Source organism: Paramisgurnus dabryanus, chromosome 19 (genome assembly GCF_030506205.2).
Source record: "Paramisgurnus dabryanus chromosome 19, PD_genome_1.1, whole genome shotgun sequence".
NCBI lineage: Eukaryota > Metazoa > Chordata > Actinopteri > Cypriniformes > Cobitidae > Paramisgurnus > Paramisgurnus dabryanus.
In genome coordinates this window covers 8,023,316-8,037,962 of record NC_133355.1, presented here as the reverse complement: position 1 = coordinate 8,037,962, position 14,647 = coordinate 8,023,316, and positions in this window count along the sequence as shown.

Sequence of the window (14,647 nt, the reverse complement as noted above, 5' to 3'; positions counted from 1 at the left end):
TCAAGACTAAAGAATCAAAGTGCAACTGTTTCCAAAACTCTGCCGTTGATGCCAAGAGCTTTAACACCAACATTACTGACAATTGGGTCTCTTGTATGTTTTGTAAGAAAACTGCACATAGCCTCCAGAAGTGTCACAAATTTCTTGAGCAACCTGTTGCTGACAGAGTTAAATATATTCAGCATGAGCGTCTGTGTTTTGGCTGCCTGAACCCAGGTCATCAGTCAAAAAGCTGTAAGAGGAGGTTGATTTGTGATTCATGTTCCAGACGTCATCCTACTTGTTTACATGAGGACCGTTCAGAACGGGAATCCAAGCAGAATCATCCCGCTATCAAGTAGGTCCTATATCACAAGACATCATTGCAGAAACTACATCTAACAGGATTTTAAAAGATGGCAGAAGTATTCAAACTTCAGCCAAAGTTCCAGTTATTGTGTCAAGTACCTCAGGCAAGGAAGTCCTTGTTTATGCCTTGCTAGATTCCCAGAGTGATTCCTCTTTTATTCTAGAGCATGTGGCAGATGCTTTGAAAATGAATACAGAACCAATAAAGCTTAAGCTATCCACCATGTCCTCAAGGGAAACAATTGTCTCCTGTAAAAAACTTAAGGGTTTAAAAATAAGAGGGTTAAATTCCACCAAGGAAATCACAGTGCCAACAGTGTACACAAGAGAATTTATCCCCGCCAATAGATCACACATTCCCACTCCTGAGACCGCCAAGGCATGGCCCCATTTGGAGCATCTTGCACCGCATATCACTCCACAAAGAGAATGTGAAATTGGCTTGTTGATAGGATACAACTGCCCACAAGCTCTAATGCCCCGGGAGGTTGTCTGCGGAGAAGAAAACCAACCATTTGCACAGAAAACTGACTTGGGCTGGAGCATAGTAAGCTATGGTGACCCAGGTGAACACTATGGTGATGCGCTTGGTGTGAGTCATCGTATTATTGTAAGGCAAGTAATCCCTCAACTTGAAGTACCTGATCAGCTCAAGGGTGAAGTTCATTTTGTTTTTAAGACCCAGATTAAAGAAATGGTTGCTCCCGATGATGTCATGAAGATGCTGGAGTCAGATTTCAATGAGCGGGCAGGAGAGGATTCCTTCTCTCAAGAAGATGTCTTGTTCTTGACAAGATTAAAAGATGGAATTAAACACAAATCAGATGGTCACTTTGAAATGCCTTTACCCTTTAAAAGTGAGAGGCCAAATTTGCCTAACAACAAGCCTTGTGCAGACCAACGTTTGACCTGTCTGAAGCGGAGGCTTAAACGGGATAATGGCTATTTTTCTGAGTATGTTAACTTTATGAATGATCTTATCGTCCGAGGTGATGCAGAGAAAGTTCCAGAACAAGAAGTCACCAATTCCCCTGCTTGGTACATACCCCATCATGGGGTTTATCATCCTCAAAAACCAGGAAAAATCCGTATTGTCTTTGACTGTTCAGCAAAGTTTCAGAATGTGTCTTTAAATGATCATCTTCTCACAGGTCCAGAGCTCACTAATACCTTGGTGGGGGTCCTTTGTAGGTTCCGCAAGGGCCCCATTGCAATTATGTGCGATGTGGAATGAATGTTTCATCAATTTCATGTAAGACCTGAAGACCAAGATTACCTGAGGTTCTTATGGTGGGAGAGTGGTGATTTGGAGTCTTCACCCACAGTCTTTAGAATGAAGGTCCATCTATTTGGGGCAGCTTCTTTACCTGGTTGTGCTAATTTTGGTCTTCAACATCTAGCCTCCGCAGGCCAGGGGAAGTTTAATCAAGCAACCATAAAGTTTATTCAAAGAAATTTTTATGTGGATGATGGGCTGGCAAGCGTCTCCTCTGAAGCAGAAGCCATTCAACTTATTCAGGAAGCAAGAGAGCTCTGTGGCACTGGCAAACTTCACCTCCATAAGTTTATCTCTAATAGTAAAAAGGTCTTGAGATCAATTTCAAAAGAGGAGTGTGCTCAAAGTGTTCGAGATCTGGACCTTGGAGAGCCGCTCATGGAAAGAGTTCTTGGTGTCCAATGGTGCGTATTCTCTGATGAATTTCAATTCAGAGTTACTGTTAAAGAACATCCAATGACCAGAAGGGGGCTGTTGGCTACAGTTGCTTCCATTTATGACCCTTTGGGGTTTGTAGCGCCCTTTATCCTCCGTGGCAAGCAAATCCTGCAACAGCTCTGTCAAGAGAGAGTAGGTTGGGATGAGCCACTCTCAGACAAGCTTCGATATCAGTGGGAACAATGGTTACAAGATCTCCCAAATTTATCTAATGCAAGGATGAGAAGGTGTTATTTGTCCCCAAGTTTCACAGATGTAAGGAATTATGAGCTCCATCACTTCGCAGAAGCCAGTGTGGCAGGTTATGGGGAGTGTTCTTACCTGTGAGCCATTAACAGCAGTGGAGATATCCATTGCTCATTTGTAATGGGAAAGGCACGTGTCGCCCCCACTAAGGTCACAACAATACCTCGCCTTGAGCTATCTGCTGCTGTAGTGGCAGCTAGGACAAGTTTTATGCTCAGGAATGAACTTGAACTAGATGGGCTGCAAGAATATTTCTGGACAGACTCAAGAGTAGTCCTTGGATATATAAATAATGATGCTAGACGTTTTCATGTGTTTGTGGCAAACCGAATTCAAAGAATAAAGTCCCTTACTGATCCAGAGCAATGGCGCTTTGTACGTTCTGAGGATAATCCTGCAGATCATGCGTCAAGAGGCCTAATGGCAGATCAACTGATTTCCTCAAATTGGTTCACCGGTCCAGACTTCTTATGGAAGAGCCAGCTACCTGTAGGAGATGACAAGGTGGGAGAAGTCACTGATGATGATCCAGAACGTAAAGCTGTCCAGGTGTTAAGCACTAAGGCAACAGAAGAAAGGACATTGTTAAATTGTCTGGCGAAGTTCTCTGATTGGAAAAGAGTTGTCAAAGCTGTTGCATGTCTCAAGCGTTACGTTAAACATTTTAGTGGCTGTAAGTCAGACTTGAGCTGTGCCACAAGCATTGAAGAAAGACAAGAAGCAGAGATATTTATCATCAAAATGGTTCAAATGGAAGCATTCAGTACTGAAATGGAAAGTATCAAAAGGAATTGTGAAGTTAAAACTAAAGACAAAGCCAACAAGTTGCGCCAATTAAGTGCATTTATAGATGAACATGGTGTCCTTAGAGTTGGGGGACGGTTGACAAGATCTACTCTCCATCCTTATATTAAGCACCCTGTCATCATCCCAAAGGGTTGTCACGTGTCCTCTCTGCTCATTAAGCATTACCATGAAAGGGTACATCATCAAGGCAGAGGAATAACTGTTAATGAATTGCGTGCCAATGGAATTTGGGTCATAGGATGTAGCAGTGCCGTTGCATCACACATTTTCAAGTGTACAACCTTTAGAAAGTATAGAAGATGCACGCAGGACCCAAAAATGGCAGATCTGCCAATTGAAAGAATGGAAACAACAGCACCATTTACTTATTCTGGCTTAGATTGTTTTGGTCCCTTTTATGTGAAGGATGCAAGAAAGGAGTTGAAGAAGTATGGCCTTCTCTTTACATGTATGTGTTCCAGGGCTGTACATATCGAAATGCTGGATGACCTTACCTCAGATGCCTTTATCAATGCTCTCCGTACACTTATTGCAATACGTGGGAACGTACGACAACTGAGATGCGATCAGGGGACCAACTTTGTGGGGGCCAAAAATGATCTCACCAGTGCATTGAAGGAGCTTCAAAATCATGAGCAGTTGAAGGACTTTGGATGCGAATTCATCATGAATATTCCATCATCTAGCCATATGGGAGGTGTATGGGAGAGACAAATAAGGACAATTCGAAGTGTTTTAACTGCAATCCTTGATCAATCTGGTAAGAGACTTGATAGTGCTTTGTTGAGAACTTTCCTGTATGAAGTGATGGCTATTATAAATAGCAGGCCGTTGACAACTGAGCACTTAAATGATCCAACAAGTTTTGAACCACTTACGCCAAATCACATCTTAAGATGAAATCTAGCATTGTGTTGCCTCCCCCTGGCCAGTTTGTGAGTCAGGATCTGTTCCTGCGCAAGAGATGGCGACAGGTACAGTTTTTGGCAAATGAATTTTGGTCTAGATGGAAAAGGGAATACCTTCTTAATCTTCAACAAAGACAAAGGTGGCAAAGGGATGAGCGGAATACAAGAGTCAATGACATAGTCATCCTCCAAGAAGATGATTCCCCTCGAAATCATTGGAGATTGGCGAAGGTGGCTGAAGTTTATCCCAGCTCTGATGGAAGGGTTCGAAAGGTTAAGTTACTGATGAGTGATTCAACTTTGGACCATTCAGGAAGGCGTACTTCCAAGCCTGTGTATCTTGATAGGCCTGTTCAAAAGATTGTTTTGCTGCTTGAGGCTCAATAATGCTGTACTTTGCACATATCATAACTTTTTAAGGTTAGAATTATTCATGATTTTCTTGAGTGAAATCAGTGTATGATTTGGTGGGAGTTTAGCTGTTGTTTAAATGTATTGGTTTTGTTTGTTTGTTTTTCCTTTTGATATATTTGTTTTTGGCATACCAATTGCATCCCATTTCTGTCATTATTATTATTTATTATGGTGACGATGAAGATGATTATTTATTCGTCTAATATGAAGTGAGGTCATGCGGGTCAAGGGTTACATGCGCACATTTATTGTTATACCCTATGATGCACCTGAGAGTGAGAGACTCAAGATGTCGACTCGCGGTCATGCCGGTACACCGCTGAGTCTGAAGTAATTCGTGTCTTTTTTATAGTTGCATTTTGGACTCATTTCCCTCTCAGTTGGTATGCAGCCAGCGAGGTATGTTTGTGTATTGTGATGCTTTATTTCTTGTTTTATTCGCTCTTTTGATTGTGTTGTTTGTTTATACTATGTTTTCTACTGCTTTTAAATAGTTCGACGGTGGATTAAGGATGAATTAAAGAAAACAAATAAATCCATCAGTAAACGAAGAACTTTGGTTTGCGTGTTTTCTGGAGGGGAGTGATATTCTCAGCACTGCTACTTGGGTGGAGTGATTTGCACAACTCTGACCGAACTCTCTGCTCCTCACCAGGGGGGCTTCTTGGGTGCTGTGAGCAAATCACTCCACCCAAGTAGCAGTGCTTCGCCTTCTGTGAATATGGTTCCCAATATGTATTCTGTTAAAAAATAGCTGTGTCTCATCACCATTTTACTATGTTCTTACTTCAACTTAGACGAATGAATACACCTATCTTTATTCAATACGTGCACTTCATCTTTGTACAGCGCGTTGTGAATGTGTTAGCATTTAGCCTAGTCCCATTTATTCTTTAGGATCCAAACAGGGAAGAATTTAGAAGCCACCAAACACTTCCATGTTTTCCCCATTCAAATACTGTTACATGAGTAGTTACATGAGTAAGTCTGGTGGCACAAAATAAAACCTGGTGATTTTTTAAGTGGATAAAAAATTAGAACTATATTGTATGGTGGAAGAGCACTTAGTTTGCAGCACTTCGACTTCTGGCGCAGTAACATCAACACTCCTTATTTATGAGAGTGTAAAAACACTGTCAGAAAAAATTTTCAGGACATGTACCAACCATCAAAAACATCCAATCCTGTGTGGTGACATCATACACGCATTAAGCCCAATTTATAGTCGTGCATAAGCTCTACACCGTATAGGTTATCTGTAGCCTGTGCTTAGCTCTGTGTAGCCTGACGTGCACCTCGCAAAATTTTTAACAGTGGGTCAGTTCTATGCGGACCGCAAACGCTGTCGTTGGCCCTGTCCCAAATGGCGCACTTCATGTGGACTTTCGGTCTTGTGGCCTTAAACTGCGCATGCTCGCTTAGTCTACGAGTCAGTAGGGTGTCCCATCTGTCATTTTTACACTCCGAAGTGTGCTAATCTGCGCCCCCTTTGCACGCTTAATGAGGTAATCGGCGAAGCCTTACTTTACCAAGCCAGAAGTCCTTGTGAAAAAGCAATCAGACCAATCAGACGACAGAAGGGAGGATTATACACTGATGGGCAACTTTGGTCATGTCTGGTCTGAACTAGTTGATGCATGAAAACAGCACCCTGACTGGTTGACTGCCTCAAAGTATTTTGAGTATTTTAAAAATACAAAAATACTCATCTTAAATGTATTTAAATACAAATTACATTTCATTTTTCCAAAGGCTTTAAAATACAAAATACTATTTTGTATTTCAAATACGTATTTTAAATACATGTATTTGAAATACTGACCATCCCTGTAACATTGTAACATTTAAAAATGGCGAACAACAACAATGCATCTTTTCTATACATTTACATTATGCCTTAAATAAGATTGGGTCAAAAATGCTTGACCAAAGCCTGTATTATAATTATTAGCATTATTTATAAGGTAAAGAACAAGTTTCACACACCAGCAGCTTCAATAAAGCAAAAATAACGACAGATCATTGAAACTGTGAACTTGAGAAAACAGCTATACTGTTATTAAATGATTCTTCAGACTGTTTATTACAGTTTTTCTCAGTCGCTTTGGTACATTTCTCGAATCATACTCACAATTTGCAAAACAGTAAGTGCATTTCTCAAAACAATTTGTACAAATAGCAAAACATCATGGATAACCTGCAAAAGCCACTCTTTTACTCAAAATACTTAGTAAATATCTGTGTCAATGAACATGTCAGTGCCATCAGAATAACAAGTCCTTGTTTCATTGTGTACGGATAAGACAGTCAAATTGTTTAGTCATGTTGTCAATATAACAGTTTACTCTGGAGGGATGTTCTGATGTAAACTATGACTAAAGTTTTGAAGACAAGTATTGTAAATTGTAAGTTACACCTTAGTATAAGTTATGTGTGAGTTTGATTGCAAGAGACTGGACAAAATTTACATTTACGCTTTTACTGTTTGTACTGTAATTCGTTGAAAGACCATGTCATTGTCATAAAGAAAGATAAAGACAGCACTGCAAGCACTGCATAGCATGAAGAGAAAAAAACAAAACAAAAGTAGAAATGTGAACATGATAGATGTCTAAAAGATGTCTAACCATAGATAGATGATGCACATACTTTTAGAACATGTAAAAGAAATGAAAGCAAACACCTTAAACACCTGTTGGAATATCATACATCTTCAAGTTTTTTTGGCAAAAATGGCATGTAACCAAATTCAATGTTATTTAGGGTAGAAGTGGGTTACTCATTGCCAGACTATATTGGGTCTATAGTTAGCAGTCATTTCAACGTCTCGGTTTTTGCTTGCTGGGGACGTTCCTGTCTGCTAGAGAAAGTCAAGATTCACCTGGGAGCAATTTACCAATTCAGGACAGATTTAGAAAAAAATGTCTAATGGAAATGTATAGAAATATGTTTGCCATATCCTGTATTTTGACAACATGTTCAACCATTTTGCATGTAAAGACTTATACGATGAACTAATGCCTAAATATTGTGGGGGGTGAGACTATTCAACAGAGACCCATTATAATACATTTTGATCAACATGACATAAGCAACTGATAATGTAGGAAAAAGCAGAGAATTGTACATAATCATTTGCATGGATGTACCAAAAGCATTTGCAACTTGTTCAAAGAAATGAGAAACTGCTTTTTTGATGTGCACAAGTGACACAATGATGTGAGAATTGAACAAGCAGTTTTGAGAATTTCAATTCTGATCTGAGAAATGTACCAAAGCGACTGAGAAAAACTGTAATCAACGGGGCTCTAAATGAAATTAATGACAACTATAGCAGATTACAAAATAGATTTCCATTGATTTCTTAAACCTGTTGCAAGGTGACAAGCTTTAATATACATAACTGGACTAGTTTAGCCTTAGTTGCATTTCAGTTTTATCACAATCAACTCGATTCACGACTGCATAAAAATACTTCCTTGGCATATTGCGTTACAAAACATTGAAGTGTTTAACCGATCACATTTCTAGTTTATGTAAATCAGCTTATACGGGCTACGTTAATTAAAACACCTTATAAGGGCTGACTTTGCGTTACAATCATAACACAAAACAGGGAACGTAAATCACCTTGTTTATTTTTAAACTGAGGTGAACAGAGCGAAGACTTTACAGTGGAAAGAAAACTGCATTGTATTGCTCCAGCGTCACATTGTGTAAACTGCATTTATAGTAAGGAAGTGAACATATGCAGATATCATAGCAAATAGCAGTAAATACACACACCTTGCTCTCTTGTGCAGTTCACGCGCACTGTGAGCCCGTGGATTGAAGACCGCTAACACGCAGAGTAAAGACGGGGCGGAGCTAAGAGGGCTCAGTTTAAGGGGGTTGCGTTTGCGACACAGTCCTTGGCTGGGGCCCTCAAAAGTTCATGGGCCCTTAGAATCGTCCTAACCCCCCCCCCCCCCCCTTACGGCGCCACTGACTATAGCAGCACATATGGTTCTAAATAGCACTATATGGTTCTACACCAATGCTACACAGGTACTTCATCAGTACAATATAGCACTTAAAATGGTTCCTCTATGATTTCAAATGTTCTTTTGTCTGTGTGCCACTGCCTCCACCTCTAGAGTTTGGTGAGTTTCGTGAAGCATGTTATGCACCTTTTAAGTACTGTATGCATGTACATTGAAAAAAATCACTTTAATTCCTTACATTTAACTTCAAATTACATTTTTGTAATGTACAAATACAAAAAAGGCAATTCCCGCACACTATCTGCTTGCTGAAAAAGTTTTTAATAATCGTTGCGTGGCAACGTTTCGATCTTACGATCTTCCTCAGGCAACTGCAATTGTTACAAACAACATCCAATTTCAAATAAACAAATGACCAATCACAGTTGGGAAACATCAAGTCGCATGATAAATAGATCATTCAGAGTCGTCACATGATACAAGCTCAATCAGATAAACACATTAGGCTATATCATTTTGCATCTGTGATACAGTAATCATACAAGAATAGTCGCACTTTCAAAGCATCACATTAAAAAGTGCTTCATCATTTAGTCCTAAGGGGGATAATGTTTGAAGAGTATAAATCCAATAAAGTTCACGTCTCTGTAATAGTAGATCAATATCTCCGCCTCTAGGTGGCATTTTTACCTTTTCAATTCCACAAAAGCGTAAAGAGGAAACGTCATGATTGAATGCATTAAAATGAATAGCTGTAACGGGAGGAGAACACTGACCGTTTGACATCTTGTGAGGGTGGGTTAATGTTTATCAGGTGTGCATGTGTGTCTCCAAGCTTTTCTTCGCAGGTGTGTTCAATGTTGCTGATGAGCCAGGGGTGTAACATGATTGGAAGATTCACAGAATATAAGCGCCAGCATGCAGCCCTTTCGGGAGGTTTTTTTTTCTTTGACGGAGAGGGGAACTGCAACGAGATAAGCTTCACCGCCGTGTGCCGATCGATACATGCAGTGACGACGATCGCGATTGACTCCGGGCAGCGAGAGGTCCACAAGAGATAAACAACGCGCGCTACTTATTCGTGTAGAGGGAAGTGTGAACTCTCCCCGGTTACGAAAGAGTGGACATTGATGTGTAACGATTTGGGACTGATTGCTCTTCCTCTGTTTCACAGATCTGTTCTACAGTTCCGGTTTCTCTCGCTGGCCATCGTGTCCGGGAAATCGTTGGAGCCGAGAGTTGCTTGTGTATCGCTGTCATTGCCTCATCTGTAGCGCTTCCTTCCCGCACTACGAGTGCGAAGTGGGCGGGGCCGTGAGTGACGAAACTGTTGACTGTGTTTGATAAAACCCTGCTTTTTAGACATTATGATTGTGACTTTGTTGCTTATGTAAAGTCTTCCTGATTTTGTGGGATATTGGCTGCTCGCCTGTGTTTGATGTATAATTGTGAATTGTTTTTAGAGCTTCTATACTGATCAAACCAAATTAGTCATATTATTTCTAAATGTGTGGGGTTAATTTTGCAGTATTTACACCGATTTAAAATTTGTTATTTGCCCTTGCTGTGTAAATCTCACGTGTGACTGTTTGCCGTGTTATGACTTTATTGGTGTGATTTGTTGAGATAGCCCTTTTCATTCACCGTCTAACCAGGGGGCGCCAGATTGTGATCATTCCTTAACCCTTGAATTTGAATAACCATATATAATTCTTTCCCTTTTAAATTGTGTTTTATGCTGTTTGTTTGTTCTAAAATTGTGTATTAATAAATTTTGTACTTTTATATGACTTTTGGTGTAAGCCTGTTACTTGTGTATAACAAGGGTGAGGATCCCTGCATGTAGTTGAATTAAGTTCTCTACACTATTTTGGCGTAGTCGGCAGGGCCCTTGACATACACAAGTAATATGAGTCACGGCGAGCAGCCTCAGGTAAATGCATTTATGCCATGGTTTATGGGGGGGCCATGGGTCCCAAAATTTGGTGAAGGGGGGCCCTCTAAATTTCAAGAATGGAGAAACCAAATTGAGGCTTTTATTCGGGCTCAGGGGCTGAATGAGGTGCAGCGGGTTGATTTTGTACTGAGTGCATTGGAGGGGAATGCTAAAAGGGAAATTATACTATTGGCTGAAGGAGAACGAAATACTGATGTAAAAATTCTAGATGCCTTAGCTTCATTGTATGGTGGTCAACAGTCTGTGGCCCAACTACGTATCCAGTTCTTTAATTGTAAACAGCAACCAGGGGAGGGGGTAGAACCATTTACCCTCCGTCTACGTGAACTGCATCAGAGGTGGCGGGCTAGGGAACCCCTGACTGCTGGAACAGATGATGAATTGCTGGGAACTCAATGCATCATGGGTCTAAGGCATGGACTGATAAAGCAAGAATTGTCAAGACAGGTCCGCCGGGCCCCAACATCCACATTTGCTGATACTTGTAGCGAAGCAAAAGCGCTAGAACAGGAACTGGCCCCAGAGGAAGAGGTTGAGGTTTGTCCAACCTTTTCGACCCCTCCATCAAGGCCAGCAGCGACACCAACTGGAGTGGAGGACGAAAGGATGAGTGCTTCTGACTGGCAACGAATGAAGGATTCATTGCGAACTGAATTACAACAGGAATTAAAGGAACAGCTAACATTCTTGGGGAAATCCCTGGTAGAAGAACTGAAGGGGCAATTGGGCCAAGCCTCAACAACACAATCTCCAGTAACAGAGGCACCGTTCTCATCACATTGGCGTCCTCACTCAGACCGTGATTCCCGACGCCAACGTTTGGGGTCAGCCCCCCCTGGCCAACAGCGCTACCAGTGGGATGCTCAAGGCCGCGCCATTTGTCATGATTGTGGAGAAGTGGGACACATACAGCGTTTTTGTCCTAGGAGACGTCCAGCTCAGTCGGGTTTTCGATACTCCCGGTCACAGCAGGGCCAGTGAATCGGGAGGGGCCCTTAACCGAGTCCCTACAGAGGCCCTCTATAGTGGGTAAGTGCCCAGAGGTTGAAGTGCTGGTCCAGGGGCGAAGGATCCCATGCATAATAGATACTGGCTCTCAGGTTACACTCTTTAGCCATGCCCTGTTCCAGCGTCATTTTAGCAATGAATGTATACAAGATCCCAGTCAAATATCTTGGTTGGCGTTGAGAGCCGCCAATGGACTTCAGATCCCTTATGTGGGTTATGCCGTGCTGAATTTTAACATTGGAGGCGTGGAAGTGCATGAGAAGGGGGTGGTCATCGTACGAGACGACTGCATAAACACAGAATATGGACTTTTAGGTATGAATGTTGGCAGACTGTTGGGCGGGCATTTTCCAGGGTAGACACCCTGGTATTGCAGCTTTTAAATCTGTGTTCTCCCCTTCTGCAGAGAAAGCATGGGATGCAGCCTTCGCCGCCTGCCAGAGAGTAAACAGCTCTATGCCTGAGGTGGAGCTCCAAGGTGTAGCCAAGCTTCAGAGACAACCACCTGTAGTACTACCCCCGGGAAGCGAGATGATTATCTGGGCCCACGTCCCACAAGCTACTAACCAGCCTAATTGTGCCGTCTTAGTTGAAGGGTTGGATCACCATGGTCTGGAGTGGTGTGTTGCTAGATCGCTGAGCTGGGTACAAGATGGGAAGGTTCCCCTACGTGTCTGCAATCCTAACCCATTCCCCTTGGAGCTGCCACAACGGCGCCCCCTTGCTTCAGTGACCCAGATAGATTCAAGGAACATAAAGGGACGTTCCAGACTGGTGCTACGAAACATCGAACCCCAGTTGGTTGAAATTGACGTTATGCACGTAGAACAGATGCAGACTGGAGATCACCCAGCCTTTGAGTTGTGTGGTGAGGACCTGACCGGGGGCCAGCAAGCCCAACTGGCCGCCCTCCTACGGAAATGGTCCCAGGTATTTGCAGCCCATGAAGACGACTTTGGGAAGACTGCAGTTGTCACCCACCAGATCCCCACAGGCACAGCTCCACCGATTCGAGAAAGGTACCGACCAGTCCCTCCTAACCTTTACCCCGACTTAAGGGCACTACTACAAGGAATGTTGGAGAGTGGCGTTGTAAAAGAGAGTTCAAGTCCGTGGGCTGCCCCGGTTGTTCTGGCGAAGAAAAAGGATGGGTCGTGGAGGTTCTGCGTAGATTATCGCAGGCTTAATGCAGTAACTCATAAAGATTCCTTCCCACTGCCACGTATAGAGGAATCCCTCACAAGCCTCACCAAGGCCCAGTGGTACTCAACTCTGGATCTGGCAAGCGGGTACTGGCAGGTGGAAGTGTCACCTGCAGACCAAGAAAAGACTGCCTTTACCACGCCCTTTGGTCTATACCAGTTTGAACGCATGCCTTTTGGCCTCTGTAATGCTCCGGCCACGTTTCAGAGGCTAATGCAACGCTGCCTGGGTGCTCAGGTTTATGACTCTCTCCTCATTTACCTGGATGATGTCATTGTGTATTCGCCCAACTTCAGCACCCACATACAGCATCTTGAGCAGGTCTTTCGTTGCCTCCAGGAGCATGGCCTAAAGCTGCAACCTCGCAAATGCCATCTGTTCCAGAAAAAGGTGACCTATCTAGGACATGTAGTCAGCGGCCAGGGGGTAGCAACGGACCCAGAGAAAACTGCAGTTGTTCGTAACTGGGCTATACCAACCACAGTGAAGCAGGTGCGTTCATTCTTGGGGTTCGCAGGATATTATCGGAGGTTTATCCCTGCTTTCTCAAAAGTAGCCGCCCCCCTTAACCAGCTCCTGCAAGGAAGTGCCCACCGCCCCTCCTCGGCCATCCAATGGACCCCTGAGTGCCAGGTCGCTTTTGAGTCCCTAAAACGAGCCCTCCTCAGTGCCCCAATACTGGCCTATGCTGATTTTCAACTTCCATTTCGACTATATACAGACGCAAGTCTGAATGGCCTTGGAGCTGTCCTTGCTCAAGTCCAAGAGGGCAGGGAGAGGGTTATAGCCTATGCCAGCCGTAGCCTCCATCCCTCAGAGCGCAGTGACCAAAACTATAGCTCCTTCAAGTTAGAGTTGTTGGCCTTGAAGTGGGCCATCACAGAGAAATTCAAGGACTACCTGTGGGGAGCTCAGGTTACGGTATACACCGATAACAACCCTTTAGTCCATCTGGAGACTGCAAAACTGGGGGCGACAGAACAGAGGTGGGTGGCCTAGCTAGCAAATTATTCCTACGAAATCCGCTATCGACCAGGAACTGCTAATAGGAATGCAGATGTGCTTTCTCGAATACCAGGGAAGATGGCAGACATTGCGGTACATGCAGCACAGGGCATCACACCTCCGCAGTCACCCGGGAGGGTGGGCCGATGGGAGCATCAGCAGAAGATGGACCCTGACCTGCGGCAGTTGCACATCTGGAAAACACAGGGTGAGCCCCCAATGATAAATGACCCTTCTGTTTTATCTCTACAGCTCCGTTGCTTGCTGAGGGAGTGGGACCGGCTGGAATTCCATAATGGTGCCCTTGTTAGACTTGTCACTGAGCCAGACACCGGAGCCCCAGTGCAACAACTCATTGTGCCAGTAGCTCAAGCTCCACAAGTGTGGGAAGAATATCATAAGGCTGCAGGTCATGCAGGTGGCGACAAAATGGTTTCGCTACTGCGGAGGAGATTCTACTGGGTGGGGATGAGCACAAATGCCAGAACGTGGGCGGCCGAATGTCTTAACTGTGTGGTAGGCAAACGGGGAGTATCACAAAAAGCGCCCTTATGTCCCATCTCTGTCAGTTACCCTTTTGAAATTGTGGCAATAGACTATCTGTCCCTGGGGAGGCCTTCTGACACTTTTCAATATATCCTTGTGATTACAGATTTGTTCTCCCGCTACGCATTGGCAGTGCCCACCAAAGATCAATCTGCTCCCACTACGGCCAAGGCTTTATGGACAGCACTCATTCTTCCATTTGGCTGCCCAGAGCGTATCCTCAGCGACCAAGGGGGAGCGTTTGAGTCGGACCTGATGTACCAGCTTTGTGCAGTGTATGGTTGTAAGAAGAGTCGCACTACGCCCTACCACCCACAGGGCAACGGAGTTTGTGAACGGTTTAACCGTACCCTCCTTTCCCTCCTGAGCACTATGGATGCAGACTCTCACGCTAAATGGCCCAGCCAGTTGCCAGCTCTCTTGCAAGCTTACAACAACACTACTCACTCAAGCACTGGGTTGACCCCTCATTATGTGCTTTTTGGCCGCCATGCTAGACTGCCAGTGG